The 25,315-nt window shown below is 41.8% G+C and overlaps 1 protein-coding gene across 2 annotated transcripts in view; it reads right to left on the reverse strand.

Annotated features, from left to right (window-relative positions):
• The window catches only part of ACAN (aggrecan), a 123,293-nt gene extending 102,540 nt beyond the window's left edge, over window positions 1–20,753 (reverse strand). For both annotated transcript variants that reach the window (XM_040414168.1, XM_040414167.1), the window contains exon 1: window positions 20,503–20,753. The gene's annotated coding sequence lies outside the window, so the exon portion shown is untranslated. The remainder of the gene's footprint in view (window positions 1–20,502) is intronic.
• Window positions 20,754–25,315: the final 4,562 nt, after the last annotated feature.

A 25,315-nucleotide genomic window follows, 5' to 3' on the forward strand; every position in this document is an offset into this window, starting at 1 on the left:
TGAGAGGTAGCAGCCTGGTAGTTCCCCTGCAGTGAAGTCCAGATCCCTGTATAAAGGTTAAAGTTAGAATACCACTTAGATAATGTCCTTGGGAGTAATCCCAAGCTAAATCTGTTCAAGTGACACAGTGGGTTCACACCTGCAGTGTAACACCACCATTCACAGTAGGTGATGGGCATAGCTTACCAACTCCTTCCTTGTACAATGATCTCTGCACAAGTCCCACAGCATGCCCATGGTGGCTGCTGTAAAATGTAAAATATCTGTAACAATATCTCCAAATGCTGTTAGGTGAGATGGCTGCCCCCATAACAATCAGAAAATAAAAGCAGATTAGAAATAGAATATATGTTATGTTACTATCTGGTGGCAGAAAATAACTCTGCGGGACACTTTCCCCTAGTTTAGTCTGACTTTACTAATGTACATATTGCAAACTGAACTGAACAAACAACACCAATCTCCGTCAAAGCTAATGGCTCTTTAGCGGTACATGCTCCTTTTGGATGAAATTAGGAAAATGTTTTTCTTGTTACAGCATGCACTTGTAAGGTACATGAGCGTCACATCAAAAAATATAAAATTATACACATCAGTGGCGAATGCTTTAGAATTGGCTGAAACGAAAAAAAAAACGAATGGAGAACAAAATCTGCTTTACATTTCATCTGTAGTAAATCTATGGACATGATCTAGTCATATTTGATGTACTGAATTAGTAATGAGCCGTTCTATAAGACTGCATCTCACTGGCAAGTAAATCTCCATTTTAGGCTACTTTCACACAAGCCTTTTTACTGGATCCGGCAGGGTTCAGCAAAAACGCTTCCGTTACTGATAATACAACCATCGGCATCCGGTTGTATTATCTTCAACATACCCAAGACGGATCCGTCATTAACTCCATAGAAAGTCAATGGAGGACGGATCTGTTTTCTATTGTGGCAGAGAAAATCGATCCGTCCCCATTGACTTGCATTGAGGGTCATACCGGATCCGTCTTGCTCCGCATCCCAGAACGGAAAGCAAACTACAGCATGTTTCGGTTTGCTTCCCGGTACGGGAACACAACTAAACGGAACGGAATGCATTTTGGAGCATTCGATTCTGTTCAGTTTTGTCCCCATTGACAATAAATGGGGACAAAGCTGAAGCATTTGTTTCTGGCATTGAGCCCCTAAGATGGAACTCAATACCGGAAAACTAAAACGCTAGTGTGAAAGTAGCCTTAGCAAGAAGTAGAGATGAGCGGATCGAATCCCACGAAGTGGAATTCAATCCAAATTTTAAGATAAATACGATTCACCTCGAAGCTGAATTTCCTCGTGCTTTGTGTTAGATCTTCACGCAAAATGGCGGAGGCCGACTTGTCGCTAGCAAATGGAGGGGGTAAGTTTGATTTAATTTGACACTGTTTGTACACTCAGATGCCGCGATCATGTATGAACGCAGCATCTGAGGGGTACAATGACGGGTGCTGTCATTGCACCCGCTACTTACAAAAAATTGTGCTTCAAGTGAATTTTTTTGTAAAATTTGGCGAGGCAGCTGAATCGAACTTTTCCATAATTCGCTCATCTCTAGCAAGAAGGCCTTCATCTCGGAATGGCTTGGAGAAGTGGTGGTATATACAGCAGCTATTTATCATGAGGGCAACAGTACTGTTTGGGTATTTTCTTAAATAGACAACCTATAATGCAGAATATGCAGCAGACCAATCATGGAGTCACTTATGACCAAAAATGGTATAAAAAAATCCATATCTTTCCATTACAGTAATTATTGTCAACTATCTTTCTGCAGGTCCAAAGAATCTTCTGCATTGTTATACACAGTGGTTCTGGGGTAATATTGATGATGATGATGGGGGGTGCCATGTCCCTTTTGCACAGCTGATTGATGGGGTGCTGAGTCTCGGACATCCACTGCTATAATATTAATGGCTTATCCTAAGGCCTCTTTCACACAAACGTGTGCGCTCCGTGGCCGTATTGCGGTCTGCATTTGCGGATCTGCAATACACGGGCGCCGTTACGTGGGCATTCCGCATCATGGATGCGGACCCATTCACTTGAATGGGTCCGCAAATCCGGAGATGCGGAATGGCGCATAACGGAAGCACGGAACTGAACCCTACGGAAGCACTACGGAGTGCATCTGTAGGATTTCGTCCCGTACTTCCGTTCCGCAAAAAGATAGAACATGTCCTATCTTTTTGTGGAACGGGCGCATCCGCTGCCCCACGGCTGGTGTTCGTGCATTGCGGCCCGCAATTTGCGTCCCGCAGCACAGCCCTTGGGCGCACACGTTCGTGTGCAAGAGGTCTAAGGATAAGTCATCAATTTTAAAGACCTGAATAACCCCTTTAAGGATCAGCTGTCATTAAACAGGAAACAATGGGGGTGATTTATCAGCACTAGTGCAAAGGAAAACTGGCTTAGTCGTCTAAGCAACCAATCAGAATCCACCTTTTACTTTTCAAAGCTGTGGGCAACTAAGCCAGTTTTGATAAATTCCCCCCAATATGTTGATGTTGACTAAAATTTGTCTGGATACATGTATGCTTACTGTTCCATTGAAGTCGAGCTAATAGAGACTCTCAAAGGAGCACTTCTTATATGAAGTCATCACCAAACTGCAAACAGGTCTTGTAGTCTGAAAAAGGTGCCTACAAGTCATTACAAAACATTTTACTTTGGAGTTGGAACACTAAACTCATACTGATAATGTATGAAACGGAAGGAAGGGGTTGCAAAGAAGTTTCCGGGGTGGGTGCATTCAAAAATTTGCTTTGGGGCCCAGTCATTTCTAGTTATGCCACTGGTCTTAGCACTGTGAATGACACAATCATAGGGTACCACTGTGAAATCCAGGAGCATGTTCTCCTAATGCGTGCTCAACTCTTGTTAAAGTAAACTCCAAACTCTTAGGCTTATTGCACACGACCGTATGGCTTTTTCAGTATTTTACGGTCCATTTTTCACAGAACCGTTGTTCCGTTTTTTGTTTCCGTTGTGTTTCCTTTTCTGTTCTGTTTTTCCGTATGCCATATACAGTATACAGTAATTACATAGAAAAAATTGGCCTGGGCATAAAATTTCCGTATGCGTTCCATTTTTTTTGCGGATCCATTGACTTGAATGGAGCCACGGAACGTGATTTGCGGCCAATAATAGGACATGTTCTTTCTTTCAACAGAATGGAAATACGGAAATACGAAAACGGAATGCATGCGGAGCACATTCCTTTTTTTTCGCGGAACCATTGAAATGAATGGTTCCGTATACGGAGCGCAAAAAAACGGCCCGTAAACAGAAGAAGAAAAAAGTTCCTGTGCATGAGGCCTCAGGGTGAAATTAATCAATAACTGCCAAAAAAGGGGAGAAGCGGAACTCCAATGCATCCAAAAGATAAAAAGTCTTTATTTACCCATGATATATTGAGTTATGAATTATTAAATGTTTTTACAAAGAGCTGTTACTCTTTATTCTCTCCTTGGAAACGAAAATCACTGCCACATCACTGTAGAAAAAGTTAATACAAGCCACTTACTAATGTATTTTTATTATCCATATTGCCTCTTTTGCTGGTTTGATTAATTTTTCCATCACATTGTATGCTGCTTGTTTCCATGGTTACAACCACCCTGCAATCCAGCAGTGGTGGTCGTGCTTGCACATTATAGGAAAAAGCACCAGCCTCTCAGTTGCCCGGCAGAGTGCATAGGAGCGCATGCGCAGTATATCCCATCCCAGCCGCCTGAAATCTGCAGTGTAGGGGTGGTCATATGAGCAGTGTATATTGTGATGGAAACCTGAATGAAGCCAGCAAAGGAGGCAATATGGTTAATAACAACACATTAGTAAGTGCCTTGTATTAACTTTGTCTGCAGGATAAAAGGAATTAGCTGCAGTGAGACAACCCCTTTACTCTGGATATCTCATGTCATCCTTTAAACATCCTTCAGACAGATGATGCTCACATATGGGTGCTGTCCAGGTGCAGGTCCCTGACCCATTATAGTCAATGGACCAATTCACATGCACACAAGTGCAGTTTTAGAACACTCACCATCCAGGTCCAATTTTTGTGCAAGGCTCATCCACCCAAGTGAATGAGTAAGTGATAAAAACGGACAACACACGGGCACCATCTGTGAACGGTCCATTTAAAAACTTATCTGTGTTTACCATGCCGAACATGTATGTTTAAAGGGGTTATCCCTTGACTAATGTAAAAAATTTAAATCAGATATCATATAGGACATGACAAAGCTTGAATCAACCATGTATCTCATGTATATCCAGAGATCTCCCCATTCATTGTCCTGCCAGATTTATATCATGCTGACAGCCCAAGGGGAGTGTCTTTTCTGCTGCAGCTCAGGGGGCGTGTCTCAGCGCTCCCTATCACAGCTCAGGGGGCGTGTCTCAGCGCTCCCTATCACAGCTCAGGGGGCGTGTCTCAGCTCTCCCTATCACAGCTCAGGAGGCAGATGACAGATTAAACTGAGCATGTGCGGCCATCTCAGTGAGCAGGTCAAAGAAATAAGAAAAAAAACTAACAGCAGGTGGCGCTATACAGATACATTTCATTGAATAACTCAGTGGCTATTGCTAAATTTTTAATTACATGCAATTACAAAAGTATTCAGATCCAGGTGCTGGTTTGAAAACCGTAGAATATTTTTCATAGGACAACCCCTTTAACATTGCTCATCTGAAAGGGGATTTATAGCTAGACTTTAGAAAGACACAGAGAGTCCCACAACTGTGTAGTGGTCGAACAAAATAAACAGGATGAAGTCCTTTTCCAAAAAGGTGGATACGAGAGGAAAACTTCAAGAAATGTCATCTTATTTTGGATAAATGGACTTATTTACAAGGCGCAAAAGCAACAGAATCATTCCTCTGATACGACCAAGTTATTACATAGAATTATACTTGACCAAGTGTAACTATATTTAACTATACATACTCCGCTACGACCACACGTACCACAAGGACATGCAAACTTAACCCAGAGACATCCTCATACACCTCTTACTTTATAAAACACAACAGGAAAACATTTGGGAGGTGTTTGATTTTGTGTATTCTCTGTCAAACCCGTTTTTTTTTTATATCACATGAAATAAAGCTATCTTCATCCACCGGTCACCAGAAAAGCTTTTACCTTTGGCAATCTACTACTGCTAATGGAAACTCCTCCACTTCCAGTAAAAAACACTGTAAAACCAGTGTGTCCTCTAATCTGTGCGCTCTAAAAAGGAACACTCTGATGAGGATCAACAAGTTCAATAAGGCCCCATTCACACAGTCGGAATTTGGTGTAGATCGCGTACCAAAAAACTGTTGCAGGTTATCTTCCATTGTTTCCAGTGGGAGGCTGCACTGCAGTTTATTTGGCCAGGGTTTGTAGCCTTGATTACGCCAAGAAAGGACATGATCTGTCTTGGTGTCTTGTCCAAATGAACATCACTGGATCCCGAGGTGAATGTCTACTAGCGGTTTAGCTCCATTCAAGGGGGCTAAACCACAAATGGGTCTGCAGCATTCACACTGAGAAACTGCGGCAGAAATCTCTACTGTTTATATGCAGAAAATTTTGTCAAAATCCTCTGTGTGAATGGGGTCCAACAGTTCTACCTGTTTTCAGGATTTGGAGTTTGTAACTCTATCTTTTCTCGTGTGCACGGCTTAGAGTGAACAGTGGCATAAACTCATCAAAAACTGCCTTAAAGGCTACTGAAACATGCTGAGGCTCCAAAATCATAGTTCATTAATGTTTGAGCCAAAAATCAAAGGTTCTTTGAAACTTTGGGCATGACCACATGGCAAGGTCGTGTGGCGCTTGTGATGTGGCCATACAGATGACATTGGGCTCTAATTAGACTAATGAGACCACATTGTCAGTCTGTATTGGTAATGGCCGCCCGATATTGAAGGTGCCGCATGGCCATTAACAATACAGACCGACTAAAAAGTACAGTCTCATTAGTTTAATTAGAACCCGCTGCGTCCCATACAGCCACACGGTACTGGAATGCAGAGCGCCACGCGACTGAGCCGTGTGGTTGTACCCTTTGCATCCCAACAAAAACATAATGTAGGGAGTCAATTACGAACAGATATACGCCACTTTTGTGGCGTATATCTGGCGCAGATTCTGTCGTGCGCCATGTTGTGGCAGAATCTGCAACTTCTTCCCCACTCATGCCAGGTCTAAAAAAAGGCCAGTCTCATTCAGCATTTTCCACGCCTGGTTTAGGCGTAGAAAATGGTCTAAATGTAAGACAGCAAGAAAGCTGGTGTAGATTTAGAGGCGGCGGTGGATGCCCCGAAGATATGTAGAGGCCTGCTCCTCTTCATAACTCCAGTGATCCACCACCAGCGCAGGGGCTTATTAAGACCGGTGTCTAAAACACCCGTCTCAATAAATGTGCCCCATAATTTCTGTCTGTGGTACTGATATAGTTACTGAGTAGGTCCATATTTCTGTGTGTTTCTGTCCCAGAGCAGAACTCATAAAGATGGCCTCTGTATATTTGTTTTGAACGTGACATAGGGACTGAAGATGGGGAAATGAAGGTTTAATCTGAAGGCATTTCCTTTGGTAAAGCTGGTCAGTTTTCCCTGTTTCACAGGCTTTCTTTATTCATTCAGACTTGGTCTTTCCATTGCAATACTGGCATTCCAACACTTCCTTTCCTGCATTAATTTGAGACTAAGCGTAAATACAGATCCTTCACTATAAATGAACCCATTTTAGTACAGACATGCTGCCAAAGTAAGACATACAGAACTCGCAGTATTCTCGATTGGAATATTCAGGAGTCAAATCATACTTGTGCTTTTTATCCTATGTATTTACTCTGAGATAGGAAGGAATTCATTTCTTTGTATCTAACGAAGCTAGCTAGTGGAAATGCACGTATGGTCTATACACAGCTGAAGCAAACATATCTTGAAGAAAATAAATATTAATAAAAATGCTCAAAGGGAACTTGTCACCATCAAAATACAGTACAATCTGCAGGCATCATGTTATAGAGCAGGAGGAGCTGAGCAGATTGATATATAGTTTTATAGGAAAAGATGCATTAAAACGTATTATTTATTCATCTAAATTTCCACTCATTCTGGGCTTTGAAGTCCAGGAGGCGGTCCTATCTGTGATTGACAACTATCTCTGTATACACAGTCATAGAGGGAAGGTCCTATCAGTGATTGACAGCTCTCTCTGTATACACAGTCATAGAGGGAAGGCTGTCAATCACTGAAAGAACCGCCTCCTGGACTTTAAAGCTCAGAATGAGCATGAATTTAGATAAATAAATAATTAGTTTTAGTGCATCTTTACCTATAAAACTATATATCAATCTGCTCAGCTCCTCCTGTTCTACAACATTTCGCCTGCAGATTAAATTAAATTTTCATAATGTAAAATATTATGGTAGGATCACACAGCACGGTCGTGATCCGGTCAGGTCAAGAACCACCCGGGCAAATTAGTCCGCGGCTGCCTTCCAACTAACTAACGAAGACCGCACTGTATAGTCGGTCTTCATTGTTAATGGCTGTACGGCAACTTCGATACAGCGCAGCCTTTAACAATGAAGGCCGACTATACAGTGGGGTCTTCATTACTTGAATGGCAGCTGCACGCTAATTGGCTGTGCGGTTCTTGACCGCAGCATGGGCGCAACCCGACTGGATCAAGACCGTGCTGTGTGGTCGTACACTTATTCTCAATTCCGTTTAATCATTCACTGCTGGGGCTTCGACAGATCATAAAAACATGGGTCCCAGAGTCTCCTGTGTGAATGGAGTGATGATGTGCATGCATGACCACTTCTATGGTACTGATGGACATAGCTGAGGGATGCACTTGGCAGACCCATGAAACTGAATGCACTGCTCCATTCATACAGTGAACTCAGGGACCCGCATTCTCATGATGGAGAGATTCCATTGGTCAGACCAATTTATCAATTGGTGATCAATGCTGTCAGCTAGACGTTAAAGGTGTGTAATGCATCTGGCACCTGGCTGCAATGATCCTGATCAGTGATAACTCTGATCCTGGTCATTTAACCTCTCAGATGCCATGGTCAATAGCAACCTCGGCATCTGAGTGGTTAGACAGAGAAAGGGTGCTCCCCTTTCCCTCTGATTGGAGCCCCTGTGACAAAATAGTGGGGCTCTAATCGGTTGCTATGACAGCCTAAGGCTTTGTCACTGCTCCCAGGCCTGTCATAGTGATCTGCCTGTAGCTGTGGCATGACGTGTCTGGCAGCCTGTAAAAATTCCATAAACTGCAATAGTATTTTATTGCAGTCAGTCTATGGTGCAAGCATTCAGAAAGATCACAAATTCAAGTCCCCTAAGGGGACTGAAAATCACAGTAAAAAAATAAAAACTTATTTAAAAAAGTCAAAAACATAAAAAATGAAAATCAATCCTCTTTCCCAATTTTACATCTACAATAAAAAAAATACATATAATACGTATCACCACATACAAAAATGTCCAAACGAAAAAAAAAAAGTGCATCGCTCACCATCCTGCTGGATCCGTAACTACAGTGTACATCCGTGAGCTGCCCGAAGTCCGCCTGGCCCCATTTACTATAATGAGGATTGGCATAGATCCGGCCGCAGCACGGCAAATATGCAGAGAGGTGGCCGGACAAAAACCTCTGCATTCCGGCAGCTCACGGATGTACACTGTCGATATGGATCTGGCAGGCTGTTCCCCTGGAACGAGTAACGCCAGTGTGAAGCAGGGCTAACCCACAGAATAAGCTTGTCATATCATTTTTAGCGTATAGTGAACTTCATAAAAACAAAACCCCAAAAGACCATAGGTGAAATGCGTTTTTTTTTTATTTCACCCAACAAAGAATTTTTTCCCCTCAAATTTCAATAGAAGATGTAGTGAATTAAATGGAGTCATTAAAAAATACAAATTGTCCAGCAAAACGAAAATTGTTAAATATGTGCTGGTCTCCAGAGTAAAACATTCTTTCTCTGATACCAATTGGCGCCTGCATTCTGGAAAAATGAACTGCTTGGTTCAATGAGAGCATCACTGTTGCACCTCATTGCACCAAAAACCAAGCTACTTATTGCTGCATGAGTGGCGGGGCCAGGCAGTGGTGATGTGATGTCATCTTGCCTGGAGCTGTACTCTTGCATCTGCAGGTTCGCCTCTGGGATTGCTTGTGTGCCGATCCCGAGGCAAAACTGCAGTTGCAAGAGTACAGGGTCAGACGAGATGACATCACCACTGCCTGGCCCCGCCACCCAAAGCTGGGGGGAGAAATAGGCTGCAATATTGACCCTAGCCTTTGGTGCAACAAGGTGCAATGGTTACATTGAAAAACCAAAATTTTATATGAGAACCAACTGGGAACGGAGGAAGGGTATTTTACTCAGCAGATCAGTGCACATCTAGCAATTCAATTGGATTGATATGCAGGTACGTGGTGACCTATTCCCTTTATGGGGCTAAAGGAAAATCCCTTTAAAAGGTTTGCTCCCCATTGCAACCAGTTTTGTTTCTTGATCCAATGAATCCACAATTCAGTCTACTTTCACACTGGCCTTTTGGCTTTCCGTTTGTGAGATCCGTTCAGGGCTCTCACAAGCGGTCCGAAACGAATCAGTTTTATCCCCAATGCATTTTGAATGGAAAAGGATCCGCTCAGAATGCATCAGTTTGCCTCCGTTCCGTCTCCATTCCGCTTGCAACGTTTTGGTGTCCGTCTGACGAAATTGAGCCGTTCTGACACGCAATGTAAGTCAATGGGTACGGTTCCGTTTTCTATGACACAATCTGGCACAATAGAAAACGGATCCGTCCTCCATTGACTTTCATTGACGGACCCGTCTTGGCTATGTTAAAGATAATACAAACGGATCCGTTCTGAACGGATGCAGACGGTTGTATTATCTGAACTGATCCGTTTGTGCAGATCCATGACGGATCCGCACCAAACGCGAGTGTGAAAGTAGCCTAAAAGAGAAGCAAATTTGTAAAGATTTGATTAAAAAACCTCATACCGTTTGGTATCTGCAGAACTGTGTTCTTTATGATCCTGCATTACCATCCTGCAATCATTTGCACACTTCATCTTTCCTCTCATTTTGCTTACTTACAGACTACAAAGGATTCGTTTGTAATGTGCGACCATGGAAACCAAGTACAGCTGGAGGACTTACAGTGGCCCTTGGAAAAAAATTAATAAAATAAAATAAAAGTGGCCCTATGTTGTCGGTGGTTCCAAAGTGGCAGGAAGTAGGGTCAATACAATTAGGTAACATTGCTGGTACGGGGGCCAATCCAAACTTGCAATGATAAGTGAGACCTTTTCAGTAGGCAGATCTAATTCACAAGTAAGCGAGGCATTGCACTGGTAGACATCTGTATCATAAAATAAAATGCCATGGATTTAAAATCTACACCACAAGTCAAATCCAAAGCATTTGCGTTAGCAGGAAGATAGATGAGATTTAAAAAAGAAATCTCCTTCACACTGCAGAACATTTACTCAATCAAATCTGCAGATAACTTGACATTGTCATGCTTTGAATTTCCATCAAGGAGTGCAATCGGTGGCAATCGGTGGCAATCGGTGGCAAGTCCACTCAAAAAGCCAAAGGACACTGAGCAAGATTCGCTGCTGCAGCTTTCAGCCAAGTACCATGTGGGTTTTTCCCCTGGCCATACCCTTCCTCCTCAGATGGTACTAGGGACGGATTGGCTATAGATCTTGCAGGAAAAATTTCCCCGCGGGCCAATGCCCAGGGGGCTGCCCATGCCCTCTGCTCTGCCTCTAGCCCAAGACATAATGAATTCTCAGTGATAATTAACATTGTGAGAATCAGGTACTCATGTACCTGGCCAGCAACTGCACATGCCCTCCTGAATTCAACTGCCGTGGCCCGCATCTCACCTCCTAAGCCCCCTGCTCCATATCTTAATAAGAGAGGAGGAAGAGGACAGAAAATGGCAGCAATTGATGGCCACCACAGAGGGACAGCGTTTAGGGCAATATATCGTGCTGCACTGTGGTATATGGTTCTGCTGAGACGGTATTTTGAGTTATGGTATTGCTGCCCTGCCTACTTGTATTGCCCCCCTACAACATGGGACCACTTTTATTCTTTTTAGGCAGGGCCACTTTAAGTACCCAGTCTGCCCCTGGATGGTACCAAGACGCTGGCAAGTGGGCAGTGGAAACCTGTGTCACGCAGGCTGTGAGTATGGCAATATCAAAGATATTCATCCCCTTCACATTGGATGCCATCCCACTCGACAATCAAGTGCCCTCCCTTGCCCATTTACAAACACACCCTCGCCTTATTTTGGATATAAAGCCTTTTTGATATAGGCTCCTTCTAATAAACAGCCCAAACATCTGTGAATAAAATATATTTTTTCCTCCATGAAGGATTATCTTCTATAATGAATTGCCACTAATGTTGCTCTAATGTCTATGGGGTAAAAAAATCCTCTTTATGATGAATCACCACCAATGTCATTATAATGGTCTACGTATATATATGTTTTTAAAATAATATATTTTTAAGGATTTTTTAACTATTTATTAAGTATTTTAGTATGATGTCTATACAGTATTATATGCAATATCCTTTAAGGAGATTGAATGAGAAGTGATTTAATAGAGGAAAATATATTGCCAAGGGTTCCAGTCCGGACTTTGGATGTGAACCATCAATATGGTTGATTGACAGGCAACAGCCTATAAAAAACCGGAACTAATGCTCACTACTGATATCCACTGAAGAAGGGGGTTGTCCCCGAAACGCGTTTGATCCCAGCTAGTGAGTCAATTCTACTGATGTACACCTAAAGATTATGATATCTAACATAAAACGACAGGCCTGTTCGTGAACGACTACAGTATAATCCGGACACCAGGACCCCTATCATTACCAGCGCTATTAACAGACCGGCGAGGGAAGAGACGCTCCACTTACCTTTCAGGTCCGTACAACCAGCATACTGTGCGGCCGCCAGGTTGGTGCAATTGTAATAGTATCCAGTTGGCTGTGGAATTGAGCAGTATATCCCGGCAATTATTAACTATGGCCGGACTGTTCACCTGAATCTGCCTGGATTGCACATTGCACAATTGCACTATTGCACTTTATCAATCCATTTGGTACCAAAAAGACTGAATTGTACTGTGGAACTCTATTGTGGAACTGTATTGAAACATCCGATCCAAAGGAGTAGATAGATATACTGGACGTTTTCCTCTCTAGTGAATATATTTTTAGGATAAGTTTATTTTATTTTATTCCATTTTATGCCATTTATGGAATTGTATTTTAGAGTCTATAGTATTTCTTAATAAAATGTATTTCCCTCCAATTGGGTCATTTTAACTCTTCATGTGATCCCATATGTAGAGAGTGCCCCTCCCATCTCTTTTTCTTCACAATATCAAAGATGATAACAGCAAACAGCAGGTCTGAGTGAGGTCAGGTCAGTGACAGTGTGGATTTGACTCCCTTCTCTGACCATACTCCAGTCCACTACACCACACCACATACAATATATATATATATATTATACAGCATGTACCACCACACCAGGCCATGAGGTTACACAAAAAACACAGAAGACAAGCGTGGTGTTCGGCCATTTTAACTCCACCACCGCACTGCCACAGACTGAACGTTCTGACCTTTGCTAGCGCCAGAACCCTGTGATCCATCATGTCTTGATGTTGGTGGCATCAGGTCTTTATATACCCAGCTGGTGGCTCTGGAAGGTCTATAACAGTGTTAAGCCTCCTGCACACGAATGTGTGTGCCCTGTGGCACGAACACCGACTGTGGGGCAGCCGCAGCGGATCACGGACCCATTCACTTTAATTGGTCCGCGATCCTCCCGTCCCGCAAAAAGATCGAACATGTTCTATCTTTTTGCTGAATGGAAGTACGGGACGAAACCCCATGGAAGCACTCTGTAGTGCTTCCGTAGGGTTCCGTTCCGTGCTTCCATTCGGCACCATTCCGCATCTCTGGATTTGCAGACCCAATGAAGTGAATGGGTCTGCATCCGTGACGCGGAATGCCCACGGAACGGCGCCCGTGTATTGCGGATCCGCATATGTGATCCGCAGCACGGGCACAGGACTACGGTCGTGTGCAATAGGCCTTAATAGCAGGAGATAACTGAGGAGGGCCCCACTGGTGACCGTTATGCATTGGTCCCTGTTAGATTTTGCAGTCTGTTTCCAATTATATTGGGTCTATTGCCGTTATAAGCCTTCATGTAGATGAAGAACGACAAGCAGGCGTGACATACTGTAGAGGTTGATCAGAACATCACTGCTGGAGTCATAGGCTTACTGAAATTAGGGGAAAGTACTGTCTGTAAAAAGTGGAAATAATAGTTGAGAAGACCTCTTGTCCAATCTATTATTTAGCACAGTTGTTTAACATGTATAATGCCATTGGATATAACGTATGCAACACGCAAACTTGTGGATGAAATATAAAGATCCTATATAGTTATCCTTCAAAACTGCTCCATGCTCAGGAGATATATCCCGCTACTAATATTACCAGCTGTAGCTTCCGATTTCAGTTAATACCTAATTTTAGAAAAGAAAGTTGAACAAAGGCCAGTAAAAATCTACAGGATGGTTGTTTGGGATCTAACTCATCATCCAGTCCTTGCAAGACATCCAACATCATCGTATTATAAAAAAAATAGACCAGTTGTAGTCTTCGTGGGACATATTTTCCCCCCTTAAACATACACATTGAGTAGGCAGCTCCATAGTTGCATTATCTTTATATCTTAGGCTACTTTCACACTTGTGCTGTTAATTCCGGAATTAAATGGATCCATTTTGATTTTGCACATCAGGACACATCCTTTCCATTAGAATGCGGTTGTGTGAAATCAAAACGGAAAAAAACAAATCCGTCACTAAATACATTGAAAGTTAATGGATGATAGATCCATCCTTTAGGCTCCTAAAAAAAAAAAGATTAGTCACCACTGACTAATCCGTTTAGTGACGAATCCGTTTTTTAAATTTTTATGACTGGACACAAAACCGCAGCTTGCAGCAGTTTTGTGTCTGGTCACAAAGCAGAATGCTGACGGAACGAAAGACAACATTTTTTTCCGATATTGAGATTGGCGGGTTTTCAATATCGGAAAACAACAACGCAGGTGTGAAAGTAGCCTTATTTTCATAGACACTGTACAGGCCTACTCCGAACATTCAGTACAAAAACGAATCTTAGTTCACCATAAGGAGGAGCAGAATTACCTAAAAATGTAGGTTATATACGACCAGTAGACTTTGATCATCTTTCTCTTGAGCAGGAGAGGGAAGCAAGAATGTAAAGAAGGAAAGGAGGGAAACTAGGGAGGAAGGAAATATTCACTAGGTACAGTATGTTAGATGGTTGGCTTGCACATATACCATGATTTTGAGCCAAACATGATGCCTTCTTTTAGTTAATTTCGGAGCATTTGGATATCTTAGACCCACCCCATTCTTTAGAAGGCCTTGCTTACATTTCATTTTTAAGACATTTGGGGCATGCATGAGGAAAGTTCACAGCGCACACACCAAATGTATCCATAGACCCCATGCACCAACAGAGTGTTTTTTTGTTATTTGCTGGGCCACTATGGCTTTAATACTCATGGAAAGATAAGCCTTGGAAAATGAAAAGGAAACACTAGGGCAGAGTAGAGGCTCCAGGGGGTCTTCTTCTGTCATTACTCTTCTATGTTTCTACAGTACGTTGTGAAACTCCAGGATGCACACTAGCTCAGCTTTCCTCAGAACTCCTATAGATCATTTAGGTTGCTGACCCCTGGTCTACTCTACATGTGTCAGTCTAGAGGCATTTTTTTTTTTTGGTGGCAATTTTTTTGCAGTTTGTATTGAACTTCTGCCGTACAGTTACTCAATATACAAAGAACGTGATTCAGCTGACCAAGTATTGCTACTACCCAAGACCTCAGCCCAGTTTGCCTTTAAGGTTTATGAAACATTGGTAAGCTTATTCAAAGTGACGCAGCCTAGATTCATGTATTATTGACTATCCTGCACATTAGATGTTAGATTAGATTACAGCATACAATGTTAATCAGCTGCTTCTAAGGCCACCAGGATATTGTCATGCATTAAACAAGGCGTGGACTTGCGGGGCAGGGATGTAATATTACCACTGTACAAAGCGTTGGTGCGGCCTCATCTGGAATATGCAGTTGAGTTCTGGTCACCAGTCCATAGAAAGGACGCACTACAGTTGGAAAAAGTACAGAGGAGAGCGACTAAACTGATAAGGGGCATGGAGGGTCTAAGTTATGAAGAAAGATTAAGACTTCAATTTATTTAGTCTTGAGAAGAGACGTCTAAGGGGGGACATGATTAACCTATACAAACATATAAATGGGCCATACAAAAAATATGGTGAAAAACTGTTCCATGTAAAAATGCCCTCAAAAGACAAGGGGGCACTGCCTCCGACTGGAGAAGAAAAAGTTCAGTCTCTAGAAGCGTCAAAGCTTCTTTACTGTTAGAACTGTGAATCTGTGGAATAGATTTCCTCAGGACGTGGTCACAGCAGGAACAGTGGACCGTTTTAAAAAGGTTTTAGATTAATTTAATTAATGCTTATGAAAATGTGTAGAAATCTGGACCTCACTTCCTTCTGTAGTTCACGTCCCCACCTCTCCCTTGGTTGAACTTGATGTCCTTATGTCTTTTTTCTACTGTATTAAAAGTGCTTTGCCCTCTCAGACAATGGGGGCATATCGCTAGGATATGTCCCCATTGTCTGATAGGTGCGGGTCCCACCTCTGGAACCCGAACCTACAATCAGAACGGAGGGGGGAAATGAACGGAGGGCACACTGCGCATGCGCAGCCTCCCTCCATGAATTTTTATGGGGCCGCCGAATAGCCGAGCGCTGGCTCGGCTATTTCCATCTGCCCCATAGAAATGAATGGGAGCAGGGGCCGCATATGCGCGGTGCGCTCCCATTCACTTCTATGGGCACAGAGGGGATCAGTGCTTGGCGGTAGACGGATTTCTCGGGGTCCTCCAGCCACAGCTCTCCCGGCTCCGTTCTCGTTGTAGGTGTTGGTCCCAGAGGTGGGACTCACACCTATCAGACAATGGGGGCATATCCTAGCGATATGCCCCCATTGCCTGAGATGGGAATACCCCTTTAACTATGTAATTATGTAAAAGTGAATGACATTTTTTGAGATACATGTACTTTGGTGCCTTAAGGGGCCTTGATAGTAGGTGACTGGAGGATAACCCCGTCTTATAAGGAGATATGCAGAAAACGAAATGAAATAACTGAACCAGTAGCATTTAAATTGAGGTGTATGTGACATGGATTCATCATCAAGTAAATGCATTCATAGGATGGAAAAAAACGTCTTTGGTTAGTACTGTAAGCCCATTGAGAGCGACTGAGAAGGAGTCATACACTGGCCCGGTACACAGACAGGCTGTTCTGTCTCACAAGCAGTCAGTGATTACTCAAAAGTAAACTTGTAAGGTTTCCGTTGCTCCAATGAACCCGTTCCCTCCCCCTTATAACGGTCACATTTCTGCCTATGATTTTCTCTGTCCTTGTCTCTCTTTCCCCCCTTTCTGAACAAGCTTTACTTTTCTTGGCTTCTATGGGCCCTCAGTAGAGTGCTGGCACTCTATGTGGTCCTAGAGGCTAGATGAACACGGCTTTTGTTACTGGTGAGAAGCTGGACACTGGAGGCACAGAGGCTGGTTTGTTTCTTAGGGAGGAGGACGGGGGAGGAGAACTAGGGAGTGAGCCTGGCGTCATCTTGTGGTAACAAAAAAAAAATCTGAACATAGGAAAACGTAATAGAAACAAAAAGTGGGAAGCGCAAGGTTTAAATGAAGCTTGTTTAATGCTGGGTATAGAGAATGAGAGTAGTAGTGATCAGTATGAGCTCAATGCGTACATAGAGCGGCAGCTAGAAAATAGTCACAGTGTAGAAAGTAATAGCTTTTACTGCCTGCTTTGTATGGTACGTTTTTTGCGTTGCGATCCCGTACTTGTCACACCTTGACCTAGAATGACAGGTCCATCTTTCTGTCTGTATATCTGCAGAAGGACATGGTCCACCACAATCCTGCAACTGCAGCGTCTGGAGGGGAGATCAAGAAATTGCTTAATAAATATGACACGCGTTTCGGAGCTACGGGTTGAATCTTAAATATCATTGATCCTTACGGCGCAGTTGTCATTGACAGGATGAAATTTAAATACGAACAGCACGTTTATATTTCATAGGTCCATGTAGACAGGTGAGCATTGCATGGTTATTTTGCACAGTAGTACACTGTGCCCCTTTGACCACAACTTGCTGACAACTTAAAGGGGTTATGCCGTGATTGATGTACGGAAATGAAATCAGACATCATATAGCGCATGACGATATCTTTCTAACAAAGCTAGACCCAGCCCTGCACCTCACATGGGTCCAGAGATCTGCACATTCACTGCTCCAATTGCTCCGCTATTGTCAGCCTGGCAGCTCAGTGGGTGTGTCCTTTCTGCTGCAGCTCTCTCCCTGTTACTGCCACAGCTTCTAACAGAACATATGGCTGGTGGCAGTTGAAGATTTAAACTGAGAACGTTCGACCAACTCAGTGAGGCGGACAAGAAATAAGGAAAAGAACAAACAGCAGGTGGCGCTGTCCAGATACATTTTATTGAATAACTCAGTGGCTATACACAATTTTTAATTACGAGCCGTTGCAAAAGTATTCAGATCCAGGTGCTGGTTTGAAAAATGTAGATATGTTTCGTGACACAACCCCTTTAACTTGTCACTTTCAGTCATCTATCATCCTTGTCTCAGATCATCATTAGAAACAATCTCAGGTTGCGTTTTTATACATGGTGAAAAAGTGTGTGATATTTTAGGGACAGGACAATAATATTTCTCACACCCTGCAATTTTTTACAAGACTCAGTATGCACTGCAGCGTGTGCCTTTCAGTGTCCTGTAGGGGGAGCACATGAGCACTGTAAAGCAGCAGACCAGAATTAATAGAACTGGAAGCAATTGAAGATAAAGTCTTACTGGATGGTAACATACTTTTATATCTATCATCTATCTCATATCTATCTATCCTATATCTATCTATCTCATATCTATCTATCTCATATCTATCCTACCTATATCTATCTATCTCATATCTATCTATCCTATATCTATCTATCTATCTCATATCTATCTATCTATCTATCTATCTATCTATTATCTCATATCTATCTATCTAATATCTATCTATCTCATATCTATCTATCTATCTATCTATCTATCTATCTATCTCATATCTATCTATCTTATATCTATCGCATATATATATATATATATATATATATATATATAATCTTCTATCTATGACATATCTATCTATCTATCTATCTATCTATCTATCTATCTATCCTAAATCTATCTATCTATTGATCTATAGCATATCTATCTATCTATCTATCTATCTATCTATCTATCTATTATCTCATATCTATCTATTATCTATCTATCTATCTCCTATCTATCTATCTATCTATCTATCTATCTATCTATTATCTCATATCTATCTATCTAATATCTATCGCATATCTATCTATCTATCTATCTATCTATCTGTCTGTCTGTCTGTCTGTCTGTCTATCTATCTGTCTATCTATCTATCTATCTATCTATCTATCTATCTATCTATCCAATATTGAACACTATCTCCTATGGCTTCCTGGTCATGGTAGAAGCTGTAATAACGGAATAAATGCACCATGATAGTGTGTCTTCCTTGGCCGCAGTGCCATATGCCCCTCCATACACAGCCCTCACCTGGGTTCCTTCACTAACCTGATGACTAACTCCTCAATACTTATTTTCTTTTTCCTCTTCTATTTCCATATCATCTTAAAATAACCCTACTCCCTGATTTTCCATATGAAATGCCCACTTTGAATAGTCCCTGCTGAACTTATTCAGCCTCAGCTGGAAGGCTGGTAATACAGGAAACCTTAATATAGCGGTTTAAAGGAAGAAAATGGAAAGTCTGACAGGCAGGCCAGTCATAAGTATGTTACCAGCTTTCCTGTACATACCCTCTCCTCCCTCCACCTTGAATGGAGATTTATGTTCAGACAAGCCAATCCTCAAGTATTTGCCTTTCCTCCATAAACCCCTAGTAAAGTGAAGTGTCCTGACGTGTCTCTCTCAGATAATGGCTTGTAGTCCATGCACAGGATATTTGGATATATATTATGTATATTTTACATCTATTGTATATTCTTCAAGAATATCAACCCTTCCTAATGTATTTTACATATGTAAAAGTACCATAAAGACATAGCTGAGCCAAAATTGTCAGCAGTAGTAGTGGTATTGTGTTTGTTACTGGTCACCTATCATCATGAATTAGCGGTGATAACACATAGGACTGCAAGCAACCTACTCTATTATCTCATCAGCTCCAAAGTGCCCAATGATAGCTTCAGCTCTGCTACATCTGCATTTATTACTTTGTGACAGACTATTACATCCAAGGTAAACGTCAGAGTCACTTAGAATAACCTTTAGAATTGGTCTTCCTGGATGTATCATTATGGAATACACTGCTTTATGCATTTCTAATATTAATATCTATGTGAATATATTAAGCAGATATACGGTGAACCTCAAAACCTGAGGCTACAAAAGACGAACCAAAGGATATTCTAGTAGAAAGGTTGTCATTAATGAAGGAGCCAGCAGAGGGATGTGTACCGAGTACACCAGGCACATCGTACCATACAGAAGGGGGAGCACAGCATACATTACACAGTGAGGCTCCATCTGTAAATTCAGTTATGATGTATCGATGTAGCAGAGCCACATGTGTCATTTAACACTTTTGCACTGTATAATTCGGGTATTTCAATACATATTTCATTCAACATAATGCTGTCAGTTTACCTGAAGTCCTATGCAAAGTCACTTGTAAAGTAAGGGCGTCGCAATAAAACGCGGTCACCTGTAAATCGTAGTGATCTGCAATGTTTCTCTATGGGAAATCTATGGATTTGTGATTATGGGCACAAGGTCATTTGTGATTTTATTCCTCATGGTCAATCTTGTGCCAAATGACATTCTCACTTCTGTTAATTACATCTGTAATGTCATTCATTTATATCAATGAGGATAGATAGATAGATTGACAGAGAGATAGATAGATATATAGATAGATAGATATGAGATAGATAGATAGATAGATATGGGATAGATAGATAGATAGATAGATAGATAGATATGAGATGATAGATAGATATGAGATAGATAGATAGATAATAGATAAATAGAAAGATAGATAGATATTTACATACATACACACATATTATACACATATTCTCATTATACCATGGAGTTCATACAAAATAAAGGCTGGTGTTACCTTAGAAGTTCAGTGCAGTACTTGAATACCTATGTCCCATACACCTGGCAGAAAACTTAGTTTTGTTGAGTTTTTTTTGTTGGAGAATAGTTTTGGATGTCTTCTTCTGCAGCCTCCAGATGTTTCCCAGCCTTCCACCTTTAGAATGTGAAATCCCCCTTATAGTATGTACTAAGTCAGGTCCTTTGCAGGCAGCTGAGGCAGCAGCAGGAGAAGCAGCAAGGCTGGACTGTATTGTAGGTGAGTGTGAAGGAAAGAATTTTTTTTCCCAATCAGACCAAGTTTAGCAGTCACTGACTTCTAGACTCCTCCTGTCAACTTTTTTTTCTCCCCCAGATAACTCCTGGAATTGCCTGCTGGTTACCAAGTCTGCTGGACCCTCCTGCAAAGGTAGGCAGAAGTCCAGGGACTGCAGATTGGAAGCAAAGGGCTTTCAAAAAGGAGTAGGAGTGTTTTAGACCAGTGGGACAAGCTCCTGCCCCCTGGGGTGTCCCATCTTTGGGAAGGATATAGTTATATATAAAAGGGCTCAAACCATAAGTGAACGCAGCCTTCAGTTAAGGAAGCTGAACTATATACTTCTTATGCATACATATGTAGCAGTGTTGAAATTGTTCATCAAGCCCAGGACAGTGCATACTGATGACTCTCTAGGTTATGATCGTTTACTAAGATTATGTTTAGCCCTGTACTATTTTATCACAAATCACAATTCACAAACTCTATTTTGGTACCTCTTTGCTATATCTGTTTAACTAAAATACAGCAATCTACCTTTTGTGGAACGTTATGTTCTAGAATGCTCTGATTGATACAGCACTACAAAAGGTAATATAGGTCATCAATACCAGATTGTGGGGGGCTAGATCTTGGCATCCCCATGTGCTTGCAGAAGTTGTACAGCTTCCTCCCATACAAGTAAATGACAGAGGGCTGCAGTAACCAGGTATGGCCATTATATAGTGTACGAAGGTGTGCCTGGTTCTGGTCTGCTGTATGCTCAGCAATCAGCTGGAAAGTGGGGGTGCCGGGAGTCAGACCCCTGCCGATCTGATATTAAAAGGGGATTTCCGAGATTTTCTAACTGATGACCTATCCTCGCTGTTTGAGAAGGCACTGGCGTTCACAATAATGCCGCAGCCTTCTCTCAGTTCGCCTTATATTGAATAGCAGCTGTGCTTGTATGGCAGCTCAGCACCATTCACTTCAATGGGGCTGAGCTGCTCCTAGGCCAGGTGAACGATGAACGTGTTGTCACTGGCCTAGGGAAAGCTGAGAGAAGGTTGTGGTGTTGCTGTGAGTGCCGGTGCTTTCTTAAACAGCTGATCTGTGGGGGTCCAGCACCCCTGGGGTGTAGGACACCCACCAATCAGATCCAGAGGATATGTCATCAATATAAAAGTCTCGGAAAACCCCTCTAATGATCTATCCTAAAAATAAGTCTTCAATATAAAAGCACTGAAAAACCATTGAAATCAATAAAAAATACACTAAACCTTAAAGACCATCTGTCAGCAGATTAATACCTATGAAACTGGCTAACTTGTTACATGTGCACTTGGCAGCTGAAGTCATCTGTGTTGGTCCCATGTTCATATGTGACCGCATTATTGGAAAAAATTAAGTTTTAATATATTCAAAAAAGCCTCTAGGAGCAACTGGCGTTGGTGTTACTCCTAGAGTCTCTGCTCTCTCTGCAACTGCTGCTCTCTATGCATTTCGATGGAGAGGGCCAGGAAACGTCAACCCGTATGGTCCTGTCAATCACAGTGCAGAGGGAACGGCACTATATGAATAAATAATAGTGCCACTGGACACTAGTTGAAAAAAACAGGGAGGCAATAGAGATATATAATTCTATAGATTTTGGGGTTTTATCAGGAAAAGCTCAGCATAGATAGCGAGGGACTGGGCACTCTGACTTGTGTGTTGTTTCATCGGTCATACAGCTTGCTGACAAGTTCTATCCTGCAATAAACTCATTTTATCTGTCTATGGACAGCCAGACAACTTTGTTTTTGTAAATCTAAAAACCTCAAGTATCTAAAGTTTATAGGCTTATTGACAGTACCCCATTAGCATATATTCTTCTGAAAATCCTGAGCAATTGTCCCTTTTTTTCTATAAACCTCAATTTACCATTTGTAATTGGTCATTTTTAGTGTACTGAAGTGCATAAATGTACCCGTGTTAGTAAGGCCTCATGCACACGACCGTGCTGTTTTTTGCGGCCCGCAAACCGCGGATCCACAAAAAAATGGAAAACGCCCGTGTGACTTCCGCAATTTGCGGAATGGAACGGGCGGCCCATTGTAGAAATGCCTATTCTTGTCCGCAAAACGGACAAGAATAGGACATGTTCTATTTTTTTTGCGGTGCTAGGGAACGGAGCAACGGATGCGGACAGCACACGGAGTGCTGTCCGCATCTTTTGCGGCCCCATTGAAGTGATTGGGTCCGCAGCCGAGCCGCAAAAACTGCGGCTCGGATGCGGACCAAAACAATGGCCGTGTGCATGAGGCCTAATTGTGTTGTATTGTACTTCAAGATAACATTCAGTTATAGCAAAAGCATTTTACTGCAAAAACTGCATTACTACACCTGTGTTAGTGAATGTGTTTTACTGCAAAAACGGCATTACTGTATCCGGGTTAGTGAACATGTTGTATCACTTCAAGATACAGTTCAGTTACGGCAAAATAATTTTACTGCAAAAACTTGTTATTGAACGCATGTTAGTGAATGTATTTTACTGTAAAAACTGCATTACTATACCCATGTTAGTGAACGTGTTATATTACTTCAAGATGCCAGTAACAGCAAAAGCATTTTACTGCAACAACTTGTTATTGAACGCATGTTAGTGAATGTATTTTACTGTAAAAACTGCATTACTATACCCATGTTAGTGAACGTGTTATATTACTTCAAGATGCCAGTAACAGCAAAATCATTTTACTGCAAAAACTTGTTATTGAACGCATGTTAATGAATGTATTTTACTGTAAAAACTGCATTACTATACCCATGTTAGTGAACGTGTTATATTACTTCAAGATACCAGTAACAGCAAAAGCATTTTACTGCAAAAACTGCACTACTATACCCATGTTAGTGAATATATTTTACTGCAAAAACTGCATTAACTGTACCCGTGATAGTAAAAACATTTTACTACAAAAACTGCCTTACTACACCCATGTTAGTTAACGCGTTTTACTGCAAAAGCTGCATTACTATACCCATGTTAGTGCATATGTTGTATTACTTCAAGATACTGTTCAGTCATCGCAAAAGCATTTTACTACATTTACTACATTATTCTGCATTACTGTACTTGTGTTATTGAATGTGTTGTATAACATGTGCATTATGTGTATGCACTGGTCATAGAATTACACACAACCATTTATTTAACATTGTGTACTTTATTAAGTGATTTAAATAAAGGCTTTTGTTAATTAAATGGTCGTGTGTAATTCTATGACCAGGGCATACACATAGTTTGTTTGTAGGTTTTTTGTAATCTTTATGTGACCCAGATAGGTCTTTTTTTCTTTTTGATAGGTGGTATTGATCTAACATGTGCATTAGTATAACCATGTTAGTTATCTTGAATTACTTCAAGATAGCACGCAGCAAAAGCATTTTACTGAAAAACTGCAATACCATTGTAAATTGTCAATACCAGTGTTCAATGCATTTGTAGAAGGAAGGGGGATTTAATTGCACTTCTGTCTTTAAATTACAAAAACATCACTTGCAGTTTTGTTAGTTCATAATCTGCGTACCAAACCTATGTCTTTTCATTTATGAGCCTCATAATAAAAGACCCATGCCTTGTCATCCAAGATTCAGAATGTGGTTAGTAGTGCAGAAAGCAGTAGCAGCACCAGCCATACAGCAAGTAGTAGTAATAATAGTAGGCCACATTTCTAACTGACTTTCCATTGGCGTCACATTATTATTGAGGACAAACAGGATGAGATTGTGGACTAGATGGCTCATTCGTCCTATCAGTGATGTGGACGTCAATTCTGAGTCTGACAAAGTGCTTTGGAGCCAGGGGTCACAGCACTCCTCTTGCAACTCCTCCTTGCAACCCCAAAGAAGCCTTTCCTAGTGGATCACTTTCTTTTATCCTAAGAAGAGACAACAAAATCCCATGCACTATGAAAGATACTCAAGAGAATCTCCCTGTAGATGACAATCGTAAGAACCGGGGGAGGTGGGGGATCCAAAATATAGATGTGTTGGTGGTGCTGGTAGTGGCACTTGTAGCCACGGTGGTGGCAGTAGGGGCAGTGGTAGTGACAGTGGCACTTGAAAAATACAGAGCAGGGAATTGGGGGGAGGCCAAGGAGCCCACAATTAAATTGTTACTTCTATCTCACTGTTCTCTGCATTTGCTCTCTTCAAGGCCTCAGGCTATGAACGTATCACCATATGTGAAGGGTGTAACTGCATAACCTCGCAATGCATAACTCTTTGTGCAAGTTACTTACAGAAAATGCATAATACACATTTTGAATTAGCAGTGGAGCACTGGCTCAGCAGTGGGACACTGCAATATTACAGTCACAGTAGCAGATAGGGTGAGGACTATGATGATGATTGTGTGTTGGACAGGACCTGGGAACCGGATCAGGGTGCTGAGGAAGAGGAGACATGAGAGGAGGAGAGTGGTGGCTGCGGTGGCAGCAATAAAAAAAATAAAAAGCAGTGGCAATATATGGCCAGAACCTGCTAAAAAACTGTCAGGACCAGATCTCCTTCTATTATGGTCAGCTTGGGAACTGATCATACTGCTGTT

The sequence above is a fragment of the Bufo bufo genome, chromosome 1 (assembly GCF_905171765.1).
Source record: "Bufo bufo chromosome 1, aBufBuf1.1, whole genome shotgun sequence".
Taxonomy (NCBI): domain Eukaryota; kingdom Metazoa; phylum Chordata; class Amphibia; order Anura; family Bufonidae; genus Bufo; species Bufo bufo.